At 41.4% G+C, this 15,265-nt stretch overlaps 1 pseudogene; it reads left to right on the top strand.

Annotated features, from left to right (window-relative positions):
• The first annotated feature begins 13,493 nt into the window (after window positions 1–13,493).
• Window positions 13,494–14,000, top strand: LOC130848801 (eukaryotic translation initiation factor 3 subunit J-like; annotated as a pseudogene).
• Window positions 14,001–15,265: the final 1,265 nt, after the last annotated feature.

Below are 15,265 nucleotides of genomic sequence, written 5' to 3'. Positions count from 1 at the left end.
TCTATTGATGGATATTTAGGTTGCTTCCATGTCCTGGCTATTGTAAATAGTGCTACAATGAACACTGCATGTGTCTTTTTGAATTATGGTGTTCTCTGGGTATATGCCCAGCATTGGGATTGCTGGATCATATGGTAATTCTACTTTTAGTTTTGCAAGGAACCTCCATACTGTTCTCCATAGTGGCTGTATCCATTTACATTCCCACCAGCAGTGCAAGAGCGTTCCCTTTTCTCCACACGCTCTCCAGCATTTACTGTTTGTAGATTTTCTGGTGATGCCCATTCTAACTGGTGTGTGGTGATACCTCATTGTAGTTTTCATTTGCATTTCTCTAATAATTAGTGATGTTGAGTAGCTTTTCATGCGCCTCTTGGCCACCCTTATGTCTTCTTTGGAGAAATGCCTATTTAGGTCTTCTGCCCATTTTTTGATTGGGTTGTTTGTTGTTGTTGTTGTTGTTGTTGTTGTTTGATATTGAGCTGGAAGAACTGTTTATATATTTTGGAGATTAAACCTTTGTCTGTTGAATCATTTGCAAATATTTTCTCCCATTCTGAGGGTTCCCTTTTCATCTTGCTTATAGTTTCCTTTGCTGTGTAGAAGCTTTTAAGTTTCATTAGGTCCCACTCATTTATTTTTATTCTTACATCCATTACTCTAGGGGGTGTATCAAAAAAGATCTTGCTATGATTTAAGTCGAAGAGAGTTCTTCCTATGTTTACCTCCATGAGTTTTATAGTATCTGGCCTTACTTTTAGGTCTTTAATCCAATTTGAGTTTATTTTTGTGTATGGTGTTGAGGAGTATTCTAGTTTCATTCTTTTATATGCAGCTGTTCAATTTTCCCAGCACCACTTATTGAAGAGGCTGCCTTTTTCTCCATTGTATATCCTTGCCTCCTTTGTCATAGATTAGTTGACCATAGTTTATCTCTGAGCTTTCTATCCTGTTCCATTGATCTATATTTCTGTTTTTGTGCCAGTACCATACTGTCTTGATTACTGTAGTCTTGTAGTATAGTTTGAAGTCCAGAAGCCTGATTCCACCAACTCCATCTTTCCTTCTTAAGGTTGCTTTGGCTATGCAGGGTCTTTTGTGTTTCCATACAAATCATAAAATTTATTGCTCTACTTATGTGAAAAATACCACTGGTAATTTGATAAGGATTGCATTGAATCTGTAGGTTGCTTTGGGTAGTATAGTCATTTTCACAATGTTAATTCTTCCAATCCAAGAACATGGTATATTTCTCCATTTGTTTGTGTTGTCTTTGATTTCTTTCATTAGTGTCTTATAGTTTTCTGAGTACAGGTCTTTTACCTCCTTGGTTAGGTTGATTCCTAGGTATTTTATTCTTTTTGTTGCAATGGTGAATGGGATTGTTTCCTTAATTTCTCTTTCTGATCTTTCATTGTTAGTGTATAGAAATGCAACAGATTTCTGTGTGTTAATTTTGTATCCTGCAACTTTACCAAATATATTGATTAGCTCAAGTAGTTTTCTGGTGGCATCTTTAGGATTTTCTATGTATAGTTATCATGCCATCTGTGAACAGTGAGAGTTTTACTTCTTTTCCAATTCGCATTTCTTTTATGTCTTTTTCTTCTCTGATTGCTGTGGCAAGGACTTCCAAAACTATGTTGAATAGTAGTGGTGAGAGTGGACATCCTTGTCTTGTTCCTCATCATAGAGGAAGTGCTTTCAGTTTTTCACCATTGAGAATGATGTTTGCTGTGGATCTGTTGTATATGGCCTTTATTATGTTGAGGTAGGTTCCCTCTATGCCCACCTTCTGGAGAGTTTTTATCATAAATGGATGTTGAATTTTGTCTAAAGCATTTTCTGCATCTATTGAAATGATCAGGTGGTTTTTGTCCTTCAATTTGTTAACATGGTGTATCCCATTGATTGATTTGCGTATATTGAAGAATCCTGGCATTCCAAGGATAAACCCCACTTGATCATGATGTATGATCATTTTAATGTGTTGTTGGATTCCGTTGGCTAGTATTTTATTGGGGATTTTTGCATCTAAATTCATCAGTGATATTGACCTGTAATTATCTCTTTTTGTAGTGTCTTTGTCTGGTTTTGGTATCAGGGTGAAGGTGGCCTCATAAAATGAGTTTGGGAGTGTTCCTTCCTCTGCAATGTTTTGGAAGAGCTTGAGAATGATGGGTGTTAACTCTTCTCTAAATGTTTGATAAAATTCACCTGTGAATGCATCTCGTCCTGGACTTTTGTTTGTTGGAAGATTTTTAATCACAGTTTCAATTTCATTACTTGTGATTGGTCTGTTCATATTTTCTATTTCTTCCTGATTCAGTCTTGGAAGGTTATACCTTTCTAAGAATCTGTCCATTTCATCCGCGTTGTCCATTTTATTGGCATATAGTTGCTTGTAGTAGTCTCTTATGGTGCTTTTTATTTCTGTGGTGTCTCTTGTAACTTCTCCTGTTTCATTTCTAACTTTATTGATTTGAGTCCTCCCCCTCTTTTTCTTGATGAGTCCTGCTAGAGGTTTATCAACTTTATTTATCTTCTCAAAGAACTAGCTTTTAGTTTTATTGATTTTTGCTATTGTTTTCTTTGTTTCTAATTCATTTATTTCTGCCCTGATCTTTATGATTTCTCTCCTTCTACTAACTTTGGGTTTTGTTTGCTCTTCTTTCTCTAGTTTCTTTAGGTGTAAGGTTAGGTTGTTTATTTGGGATTTTTCTTGTTTCTTGAGGGCTATAAACTTCCCTCTTAGAACTGCTTTTGCTGCATCCCATAGGGTTCGGATCATTGTGTTTTCATTGTCATTTGTCTCTAGGTATTTTTTGATTTCCTCTTTGATTTCTTCAGTGATCTCTTGGTTATTTAGCAGCATATTGTATAGCCTCCATGTGTTTGTGTTTTTTACAGTCTTTTTACTGTAATTGATTTCTAATCTCATAGCATTGTGGTAAGAAAAGATGCTTGATATGATTTCAATTTTCTTAAATTTACCAAGGCTTGATTTATGACCCAAAATGTGATCTATCCTGGAGAATGTTCCATGTGCACTTGAGAAGAATGTGTAATCTGCTCTTTTTGGATGTAATGTCCTATAGATATCTATTAAATCCAGCTGATTTATTGTGTCATTTAAAGCTTGTGTTTCATTATTAATTTTTTGTGTGGATGATCTGTTCATTGGTATAGGTAGGGTGTTAAAATCCCCCACTATGATTGTGTTACTGTGAATTTCCTCTTTCATAGTTGTTAGCATTTGCCTTATGTATTGCAGTGCTCCTATATTGGGTACATATATATTTATAATTGTTATCTCTTCTTCTTGGATTGATCCCTTGATCTCTATGTAGTGTGCTTTCTTGTCTCTTGTAACACTTTTTATTTTAAAGTCTATTTTATCTGATATGCATATTGCTACTCCAGCTTTCTTTTGATTTCCATTTGCATGGAATATCTTTCTCCATCCCCTCACTTTCCATCTGTATGTGTTCCTAGGTCTGAAGTGAGTCTCTTGTAGATAGCGTATATATGGGTCTTGTTTTTGTATCCATTCAGCCAGTCTGTGTCTCTTGGTTGGTGCATTTAGTCCATTTATATTCAAGGTAATTATCGATATGTATGTTCCTATTACAATTTTCTTAATTGTTTTGGGTTTGTTTCTGTAGGTCCTTTTCTTCTCTTATGTTTCCCACTTAGAGAAGTTCCTTTACCATTTGTTGTAAGGCTGGTTTGGTGGTGCTGAATTCTTTTAGCTGTTGCTTGTCTGTAAAGCTTTTGATTTCTCCATCGAATCTGAATGAGATCCATGCTGGGTAGCGTATTCTTGGTTGTAGGTTCTTCCCTTTCTTCACTTTAAATATATCATGCCACTCCCTTCTGGCTTGCAGAGTTTCTGCTGAGAAATCAGCTGTTAATCTTATGGGAGTTCCTTTACATGTTATTTGTTGTTTTTCCCTTGTTGCTTTTAATAACTTTTCTCTGTCTTTAATTTTTGTCAGTTTGACTATTATGTGTCTTGGCGTGTTTCTCCTTGGGTTTATCCTGCCTGGGACTCTCTCTGTGCTTCCTGGACTTGGGTGGCTATTTCCTTTCCCATGTTAGGGAAATTTTCAACTATAATTTCTTCCAGTATTTTCTTGGGTCCTTTCTCTCTCTCTTCTCCTTCTGGGACCCCTATAACATGAATGTTGGTGCGTTTAACATTGTCCCAGAGGTCTCTTAGGCTGTCTTCAGTTCTTTTCATTCTTTTTTCTTTATTCTTTTCTGCATCAGTGCTTACCACCATTCTGTCTTCCAGGTCACTTATTCACCCTTCTGCCTCAGTTAATCTGCTATTGGTTCCTTCTAGTGTATTTTTCATTTCTGTTATTGTGTTGCATATTTCTGTTTGTTTGTTCTTTAATTCTTCTAGGTCTTTGGTAAACTTTTCTTGCAACTTTTCAATCTTTGCATCCAGTCCTTTTTCAAAGTCCTGGATCATCTTCACCATCATTACTCTCAATTCTTTTTCTAGAAGGGTGCCTATCTCCTCTTCATTTAGTTGTTTTTCTGGGGTTTTATCTTGTCCCTTCATCTGGTAGAAAGCCTTCTGCCTTTTCATTTTCTCTATCTGTGGCTATGGTTTTCAGTTCCACAGAATGAAATATTGCTGATACTGCTTGATACTGCTGTCTGCCCTCTTGTGGAGGAAGCTATCTAGGAGGCTTGCTCGTGCTTCCTCACGGGAAGGACTAATGGTGGTTTGGACTAGGTGGGCAGAGCTCAGTAAAACTTTAATCTGCTTGTCTGCCAATGGGTGGGGCTGTTTTCCCACCTTGTTGGTTGTTTGGCCTGAGGCTACCCAGCACTGGAGCTTACAGGCTGTTTGATGGGGCTAATGGTGGACTCTGGGAGGGCTCACACCAATGAGCACTTCCCAGAACCCCTGCTGCTAGTGTCCCTGTCTCCTCAGTGAGCCACAGCTGCCCCCCAACTCTGCAGGCAACCCTCTAATACCAGCAGGTAGGTCTGGTTCAGTCTCCTGTGGGGTCACTGCTCCTTCCCCCTGGGTCCTGGTGAGCACACTATTTTTTGTGTGCCTCCAAGAGTGGAGTCTTTATTTCCCCCAGTCCTGTGGAGGTCCTGCAATGAAATCCCGCTGGCTTTCAAAGTCTGATTCTCTGGGGATTCTTCCTCCTGTTGCTGGACCCCCAGGTTGGGAAGCCTGGCATGGGGCTCAGAACCCTCATTTTAGTGGGTGGACTTCTGCAGTATAACTGTTCTCCAGTTTTTGAGTCACCCACCCAGTATTTATGGGATTTGATTTTAACGCAATTGTGCTCCTCCTACCATTTCATTGCGGCTTCTCCTTTGTCTCTGGATGTGGGGTGTCTTTTTTGGTGCATTCCAGTGTCTTTCTGCCTTTGATTGTTCAGCTGTTAGTTGTAATCCCAGTGCTCTTCTCTTATTTAGATCTGACCCCGAGCGTGATTGAAAATCACAATGTGATAATGACTACACCTATATCTAACCTACTCTCAGAGAGTGAACCCCACTTGCAAAGGCACATGCTGTGAGTCTCACAGCCCTGAAAAATAAGTATGTTTCTTGTGTATTCTTTCCTTCATATTTGGTAGTTGGTTGCCTCAACCATTGACATTTACTGAGTGCCCACCATGTGTAAAGAACTTTTAAGAGCTTGGGATGCAAAAGTAAATATGCCCTCAAGTAACTTATAGGCTGAGGAAGGAGACAGATAAGAAAGATGTGCTTCTAATTGTATTATAAAGCCAGGTGTTACATTCCATTTAAACCTCACAACTCTGCAGGCTGGGATTTCTTATTCCCAATTTACAGATGAGAAACTGATAATTAAAGTAGGTAAGAAACTTGCTCAAGGCCAAGTAAAACCTTTAAGGGGTACAATTAATATTTAAACCTTATTTAATACTGCAACCTGCCCCCCACCTCAGCATTCCTGATCCTCTTACCCTGCTCTGCTTTTTGTTTTTTGCTTGTCTGTTTGTTTTTTCCACATCTCTTATCACTCTCTAACATATTATATTGTTTATGTATTATTTTAGTGGCTTTCTTAAATTTTCTGTTTCAGTCTACTGGAATGTAAATGCCGCAATTATTCTGTTTTGTTCATTGATTGCACATAATGTGTTTAATAAATAGTTATTGAATAAACACATTATTAGATGGTTCTGAAGGCTTAACTCTTTCTTTTGATCCTATTTAATGTCAGTCCATAATAAAGAGTATTTATGGGCTTAAATAAAATGCATTGGGAGCTCAGAGAAAGAGTTAAAAATATTGACTGAACCTGGGTGCAGAAATCTGGAAAAGGGTGAAAACAGGTTTTATCAAAGTATGGCCCACTGATGAGCTGTTTCAGAATTATATCTGGCATGCTAGAAATGCAGGTTTCTGGATCGTACCGCAGATGTACTACATTACATTTTCTAAAAGCCTAAGAATGTGTATTTTAATACACTTCCCAAGTGGTTGGTATGCTCCAAAGTTTGAGAATCAATGAAGGGTTAGAAATGGAGACAAAACTTGGGAAAGAAGTGGAGGAAGGACAACAGCAATAGTGAATGCTTTTGTAGAAGAATTGAGGACCAGGCAAGTTTAGTCACTCGTCACAAAGCCAATAAGTCAGAATTTGGGATCAAGGCTCTTTCTGATACATTTTATTGGCTTTGGGGATCATCTTTTACTTCTTTACATCCCAACAATGTAATGCTTAATCAATAATCACTCTAAAAAAATGTGTACTGAACAAGCTGATACCTTATACACTGGAAGTAGCTTGAGTAATGGCTCTAACCCTTACAACTCTTGGCAGTGGGGATCCCTCATTTATACGAACTCTCAGCCAACCCCTGACACCCCAGACTTTAAAACCTGGGGCCCTGAGTAGGCCAAAAGCAGACAGACTGCAACCTCTCTGCTGCTGTCAGCATCTCTCCCCTGTCTGGCATGCAGGGAATTAGTGACAGGGCCGGGGCAGCCTCAGTGTGGGAAGCAGGTAGGAAAAAAGTGGTTGAGTGAAGCATTCCAGTCTGGCTGGACCAGTGTGTACTTTTAAAGTGTGTCACAGTTCTCAACCATCGCAAGGCTGACAACACACACACACTCTAACAAAAGGTTTCCACAGTGCAGCCCCCTCCAGGTTAGCCTGGCTTTCTGCCACATCCCTGCACATCATCTCTCGTTCCGGGGGCCCCATCCGCTCTTTGCCAACAAGGGCTTCATTCGAACAACAACAATAAAAACAGGAAGACTGTCATTAAGTTTTATTTTTACCACAAGTTTCTAGGAAAAAAAAAAGAGAGGAAAAGAAAAACACACTCTGAAAACATCCCGTGTCCCGTCACATCCCATTTTTCCAGTATAGCTGTAGGGTGTGTGATCCGCAGCCAGAAATAAAACAGGACTGGAAGAGTCAGCCATCTGTCTGGAAGTGCACGCAGTCCCAGATGGCGCTTCCTTTCTGGCTTTCTGGTAACAATCTCCTCTGTCTAACGAAATGAGGCAGAAATTGCCCAGTGAGTTAGTGGGGGTGATGAACCCCCCGCCCTCCCAGCTCTGGTATTAGGATCTGAAATCCCCTAGCGATACTCAATTTATCTGCACATATTATCTTGCCCTTGCTATTGTCATGCTGCAGACTTATTCCTCCATATTTTCAAAATGTGTGTTTATGTGTGTGGATTTTTCAAGGGCAGGAGCCGTTTCCTCCTCTCCTCACGCACCCAGTCCTAGGCCACCCAAAAGGCAGTAGGCATCTTGTACCCTGCATGTAGTGGTGATCCACACTTGCTGACCAACTAATTGACTTACGAACAGTCCAAGTACCTTGCTGGAGGAGGGGACAGGATTCGTTGTAAGCCCTGGTTACCAGTGTGCCTGTGCTCCCTCTCAGATGCTCAGAGTCAGTTCTTTGACGTCAATTCCACTTTGACCCATGTACATACAATTTTTAAGTTAGGAACTAGGAGTAGAAGGGAGGGCAAGGGATTACTAATCAATAGGATGTTAACTAAAGACCCCTGCATGGGCCATCAGAAGACTGTCTTAACTCTGCTACTTGCTAGTAGTAAGACCACTGGCAAGTGAGAAATTTAATCTTGAGGAACCTGAGATTTCCCATTTTACAGAATAAATTCGGAGCTCTTTAGACATGAGACCTGTAGACTGTATCTAATTCATCACTGTCTTCACTCCATTGTCTAACACAGTGGTTCTCACGAGGGGCCTGCATCAGAGTCACCTGGAGGGCTTGTTAAAACACAGATTGCTGGGCCCACCCCCAGAGTTTCTGATTCAGCGGGTCTGGTGTGAGGCCCAAGAATTTTTGATCTAACAAATTCCCAAGTGATTCTAACACTGCAGGTACAGAAACCGCACTCTGAGAAACTCAGACTAGCATACACTGCACACAGAGCAAAAATTCAGGAAATGTTTGTCTATGTGAATGAATACATGAGTGAATCTGCAGAATGACTTGAGAAACAGGAAATTTTTGACACAAATCTAGGAACTGCAAACAATGTGACCACCTTGTTCTTTGAGTTTTATAGTCATTGATTAGTGAGTGTATATACATGTCTTCACGTGGCCCATCAGTATACAAACAAGAAACTAGGACTTTTTCATGCCAGAAACCTCTCCAGTTTATGAAACTTTAGCAAGCTGAGAATAAAACCAAAAAGTTTACTTGGGAAGAGAACCCTAATAGTGTTTGGAGTGAAACAACGGTTTTGTTGGGAGTAAGTATATTGTAACCCCAGGAAGACAGAAAAATAAGTAAAGAAAATTAAAGAAAGTCAAATACATATTATTCATATATTTATTTTATGAATTTGTGTGTGTGTGTGCTTTTTTTAAAGAATAAAACATTCGCATATAGCAGGAAAACAGGAATCTTCAGTTCCATCTTTTGGCTCACAACAATTATTTGGCAATCATAGAGGCCAACCTCCCCTACCCCTGACTTGCTAAATAAGTGAATTGGTTTTACTTCTAACTGTAGGCTGCTGTTGTTAAGCCAATGAGGAACTTATTAATCAAGCATTGCCTTTGCTTGACTAAGGGGATCTATAATTAGGTAAATTAAAATTCGGAACAGAGGATCATCTGAAATGAACCTTTCCAGAATCCAGAATAAGAACCTAAGACTTAGAAGGAAAAGGCTAGTGGGCTCACATTTTTCAACGCTACCACCAAAACCTTTCCCTTCCCATGAACTACTCACTAGAAGCCCATTCTGCATCTCCTTTGCAAAAAACTGACTGAATTAAAGGAGAGAAAGCCAAATCCACAGTTGTAAGAGAGCTTTTTAACACTCCTCTCTCAATAATCGGTAAACTATGTAGGCTTGTGTCGAAATTCTGTGACATCAAATAACATCTAGTGAAGGGCCCGTTTATGCATTGGTCCCAGACATGCCCGCATGCACCCTGGGAATCTCATCTTTTTATGGGACCCCAAGGCTTGTTGGAATCATGGCTATAACTTCCAGGACATGGGTTAGACCTAAGAACGCCCCTCAGACTTCGATCTCTTCTCCTACTGCAAGGATTTCGACGAGTTTGACCTGGAGTCAGAGGAGAGGCAGTTTAATGTGAAGGTTTGCTTTTCTAATAGCAGCTGATGGTAAACATCACAAGGTGAGACCCTCAGAGCTTTGCCTCCAGTTCCACAGATGCCCCTTCCCCTTTACAGAGAAGCTTCTGGCCAGAGAAAACAATAATTGACCAGAATGTCTTCATAGGCACGGAAATTATAGTCACTGATTTCCCCTCTCCTCCTTCAGCTGAGAGGAAACCTATACCCACCTGTTCTGAGGTGAAATGAGGCTGCGTCAAGCTTTCCATACGTCATCCTGGTGAGAATAGGGATCACGTTCCCTTTTCTCCATTCTTCTTTTCCACCCGCATCCATAGATGGGCATGCTCTTCATTCCTATGAAATTTTCTCATCCTTTACTATATAAAATTCAGTGATTTTTGTGATACGTCCACACACCTGTCCTACTAAGATAATGGCATCCACCAATTCTCTTCTACCACCCTGTGCCCTCGCTGCAGTTGCTTTTGCCAGTCCCAACCACCTAACATGCCTCTCTTCGTTCTCTAGACCTTTCTTACGTTACCTCCTCCTTGAAGTGTCTGGGAGGGTCTCTTCCTGGCTCCCATGGCCGCCTGGGCATGCCTCTTCTGTAGCTACAATCACGCTGTATTGTAGTCATGAAATCATTGATCAGCACCCTGAGGGCAGAAACAGTGCCTTATGGGGCAGATTAAGCATGTCTTCAAGATTGTAGAATAACCACACTAACGAGAGCAGAACAAGACCCTTCATTGACGACTGCAGGTCTTAGCTGGGCTGCCATATCCACTGCGCTATACCCCAAGCTCCCTGTGGTCCACTGGTCACTATACACCCTGGGCAGCCTCGTGAAGGGAGAGACAGTGGATCACTGTAGAAGCAGAATGTAAGCTCTCAGGATCTTGGAATCCTAACCATGGATGGCTTCATCTTTGTCACTTGATGGCTTCTCGGGTGTCACTCAAATAGCAAAACCTCCTCTCCCATTTACATGAGGTGTAAATGTGTTTTCACACTTCTGCCTGGTGAAGTACTTTCTGTAATGCTGATGGTTAATTACCTGACAATGAATCCCCTCTCCTGAGAGGAGGGGGAGGAACCGTGGTGGAAGGACAGAGGCCTCACAGAGCAAGCTGAACACACATGTGCTATGCCTTGGGAAATGTTTTCTCCAGAGCGACCCAGGCCCGTCCCCACGCCCTCCCATACCTTCACTTCTTACTCATTTTCTCCTTCTGTTTCCTCTGTCAAATCACAAAGAACACCCAGCAACCTTCTGGGGTTTTAGGAGATTTCATTGTACTTGGTAATGTATGATTTATAAACACAAATAAAATAAATAGGATTCTGAGGGAATAAATTCTAAGTGGAATATCAATAAATCTCCTCCCTCCGATGATGTCTCTATGATTTCCTCCTTCTTCCCTTCTCCCCACCTCCTTTCCCAGACTGGGAGAGTGGTCCTTTCTCTCCATCAGAAGAAATTAGGGGGAGGAACAGGCAAGTAGGGAGAAGGGGGAGAGGTTGTATGAGAAATGTAGCACAAGGCTGCATTGAAATGTAAATTCCTTCAAATTATTAAGCACCAGAGAGCAGCTCTTGCCAGCCCTTTGTTCCTCAGAGTCAGAATGTGTAATCTAGAAGAATAAACATCCAGCCAGATATCAGCCACACAAAGAAATCTGGGCCGTACATATTCAGAGCCCCAAGTCCCAGGGACACCCCTCTTCCTTATCAGGAAGGTTTCCGGTCACAGCCACCAATCACTGGTCTCACCACCTCTAAATGGGGTCGGGATTATAGTCATTTTCTGCCTGCCCCACCTCCCACCCCTCACCCCTATCAGCTGCCTGGAAACCTAGACCTCCTTGCAAAGGCTTTAAACACAGGACCATCTGGTTTGTTCCTCCCTTCAGCCTCGCACTGAAGATGCATAGGCTGGGGCTTTCTTTTACAGTGGAGGACACTTTCTCAACATTTTTGCCCAGAGTTGCACTCCTCACAGCTTGAGACAAATGACTCTGTAGTCTAATTTACATTTTTAATTCCCTCTTAGCTTCAGGAACCCACAGATCTTCCAAGAGGAGAGCAGACTATAATCAGTCCTCTCCTCACCCTTCTTCCCATTTTCGAACAAGACCCTCAGCTCTGCACCCGGAAGGGTGGTCGTGGCGGCACATTTTATAGGCATGCAGAGTCAGCATCAGCACGAATGGTCCCTCCACAGCTTAGACCCCTCCACCTGGTCTCTGTCTCTCTCTCAGGTGTCAGCTCTTTCTGGATTGTGGTCAGACTCTGGGACATTTACTCCTTGCCCTCCTTCCACTGCTCTTCCTCCCCATCATATGCCTACACACACCAGGCACTCAGAAAACTGCCTGACAGATTTTAGAAATCCACATGCTAGATGAAGAGGGCTGTCTGTGTGTGTGTGAGGGTGGGGTGCGGAGGCAATGGGCAGGGGAAGGACTTGCATCTATTTCCATGTTCAGTGAATCCTGCCTTTTCTTAAGTCCTGACCTTTCTTCCAAAATGGCTTTTGCCAGGGCAAAGGCTATTGAGAAAGCATAGTCATTTGATCTTTGCCTGTCAACCAAGAGTCTGTGCTTTCCTAAGAAATAACACATTTCTTTGTTATCACATAGTGCTTGGTCATGTGTGTCACTTCTGTTTCAGCAACTGATCAAAGTCTGATTTCGTTCTTGTAGGGTTTCTGGTTCTCCTCCTACCTTATAACCTCTTTAAGAACATGGCTCATACGGAAGTCATTTTGTTATACAAAAGTCCTAAGTGCAGTCTTCAATCAGGGAAGAACTCAATAAATGCCTGCTGATTGGAGTTCAAATGAATTACCCTCTCATTCATCTTTTTACCAGGGATACTTTACCGAAAACTCTTATTCTTTCCCAGGGACCCAGGGATCTTCAGGCTCTGGGATGGGTTTCTGCTTCAACGAGAGACGTTCCCATACTGGCACGCAGAATGTTCTATTGCCCAGGGCTCCCTTCTGTTCCTGACTACCCTCTTATCTACCTTCCTTCCTTCTCCCTTGGGATTTATGTCTCTTAGCACTTTGCCAGGTGTATGCCCCACTGTGACTTTAGATACGTTGCACAGTCCAGCCTTATCTTTCCTGCTTGCTTTTCTATCAGCTGCTTTGCTATGAGGATGGTCGTGAGCAGGACCTGCCGTTGGTCCAGGTGCCTAGAGGCCTGGCTGGCCACAATCCTCTTCAGTTTCAACCTGTGATATTGATTTATACTAAGAAATATGTATTTGGTCTTCATCCTCGTTTCTGGCACAGAGCTCCTAAAACCCTTGCAATTTCCTAAACGTTGAGAGTTTAAAGTGTCTTTTGTTATGTTAATGAGGTGACTTTTGGACTGCACCTAAGGATGAGGCCTGGTCATCAGGGCAGCAACCCTTGTGATTAGAGGTTTGGAAGTTTTAGACCCATTCCACACACCCCACCCCACCCCCAACCTCTGGGGAGGGGAGAGGGGCTAGAGAGTGAGTTCAGTTAAGACGGATCGATGATTTAATCCATCACGCTTACATAATGAAGCCACTATAAAAACCATTTGTAATAAACTAGTAATTTAGTGAGTAAATAAGTTTCCTGAGTTCTGTGAACCGCTCTAGCAAATTAATGGAACCCAGGGAAGGTGTCATGGGAACCTCTGATTTACAGCCAGTCCACCAGAAGTACATGTAAAAACATGGGCTTGCGATTGGCATCCTGAGTTGGATGGGGTCGTTGGACCCTTCAGTTTGGATGCAGACACACTTTGTGTGGAGCTCTATGTGGGTGCTGGGGGCTGGCAGTACTCTGGTGGAGACAGCTGGGAAGGCAGTGGTATGGTCATCAAGGGTGAATGGGGTGACAGTGACGATGTGAAAGGAAAGAAAGAGAAGTAAAACCCGATATAAAGATTTCAGAAAAGAAAAAAGGGAAAAAATCAAAAAGAAAGAACATCAACAGGAAAAAATAAAAAGAGTTTAGCAGATCCTAAAGCGCTAACGCCGGAAAACAATTAGCAGATAAACCGGGACTAGGCTAAAGAAATGACAGGAAGAGTCAGACCTCAACTTAGCCAAAGAAACGTTTGGTATTAATAGAGCTTACAGAATCCATGCTCTGAGTCCATTTTCAAGAGATGACTTCATGGGTTTTGAAAAGTTACCAAAAGATAAAATTACACAATATGAAAAGTCACTATATCATACCAGTTTTTGGAATCCTTTGATAGAGAGGTGTTTTTCTTTGCAAACTGATGACTTGAAAAAGATGACCGATTCATTGACTGTGCTTTGCAATGACAAACAGAAGCACGAGGAGGAGAAAGAAGCAAGGTGTGGTTCCTGGAGCCGGATTCAAGCCAGCCTGGCGAGCCCCATAATGATGCGATGGAGGATGTGTACAGAGCCTCAAAGCCCTCACGTGACGTTTTCATCTTCTCCTGGTGTCTTCTTGTGTTTTGCGTAATCACTTCAATGTGTAACACAACTTCCTTTCCTTTTAGTTCTGCCAAATGCTGCAATCAGAAGGACAGGATAGTACACTACCATTTGTGCTGGTTATTTAACCCCTTGACAACTAGGGGCCAACCTTAGAATCAGGAAGTTGTATCTTGCTGGGGAGGACTTGAAAATCTGGCAGCTCAGTTGCTATTAAATCCCAGTTTAAAAATAAATCCTAATGTAGCTGTCTTGGCTCTGATTGCACAGCAGCAGCACCACTACACTGGAAACAAAGGTTGCAATATGGCCAAAAACTCTGTAGTGTTCATGCCACTGTTCTGCCTTAACCACACCTCCTCCAACTACTTCATAACTTGTCAAGAAAAGCAATTTTCAAAAAGGACATGTGGTGTGCACCTAGTATTAAAATTGAGCTTGACGATGGAAAAAATCACATTGCAAAGAAGAAGGCTTATTTTAGAGTATATATGCTGCTACCGAGAAGACACAAGTTTGATACTTAACAATTAAATAACTTTGAAGCTAAAGAAGGTGAAGCATTATTGCAAGACTAGCTGTGGAATCTCTTGAGTGGCACTAGGTCTTGACTGTCTTGTTTTTGTTTATCAGAATATTTCTACTGATGGAGCACTTCAGCTGGAGGAGAGAAGCTCTGAATCTCTTTTTTTGCGTCTAATTGAAGTGTCTGGAAAACAACACCTCTTTTGTTCTGCTAGGCTGTGATGGGATGACTTTACCCAGTTTGCGCATTTCCTTTCCCATATAAAACGAGCTCAGAGAACTGTCCCCGTTAACTAGAGTCTGGTGAATTATGTTAACAATTATGACATCTGTGTTGCTTTATAAAGCAACTAACAATGAAATCGCTATTGCGAAGACTTACAAAGAACACTGAAACAAAAAATTTAAAATATATATGTTTGATTTTTTTTTTCTAAAAACTAGATACATGGTAATGAAACCAAAGGGATTTGTGGTTTTGAATATCACATGAGCCGTCTACCACTGGCACAGTTATTTACTTAAATGTATACAGCCAAATAAAGTCCATTCCCTCATGCCAATCTTCACACAGTATCACATAATAACAACTACTACAACCACAACAGTAATAATAAAAGGACCTTGAAAAGCAATGGTCTTAAGATTCTTAAAGAAGGTCCAGAAGGACAATTCCACTGTG

This window comes from Hippopotamus amphibius, chromosome 3 (genome assembly GCF_030028045.1).
Source record: "Hippopotamus amphibius kiboko isolate mHipAmp2 chromosome 3, mHipAmp2.hap2, whole genome shotgun sequence".
NCBI lineage: Eukaryota > Metazoa > Chordata > Mammalia > Artiodactyla > Hippopotamidae > Hippopotamus > Hippopotamus amphibius.
This window is presented reverse-complemented; position numbering and strand designations above follow the sequence as displayed.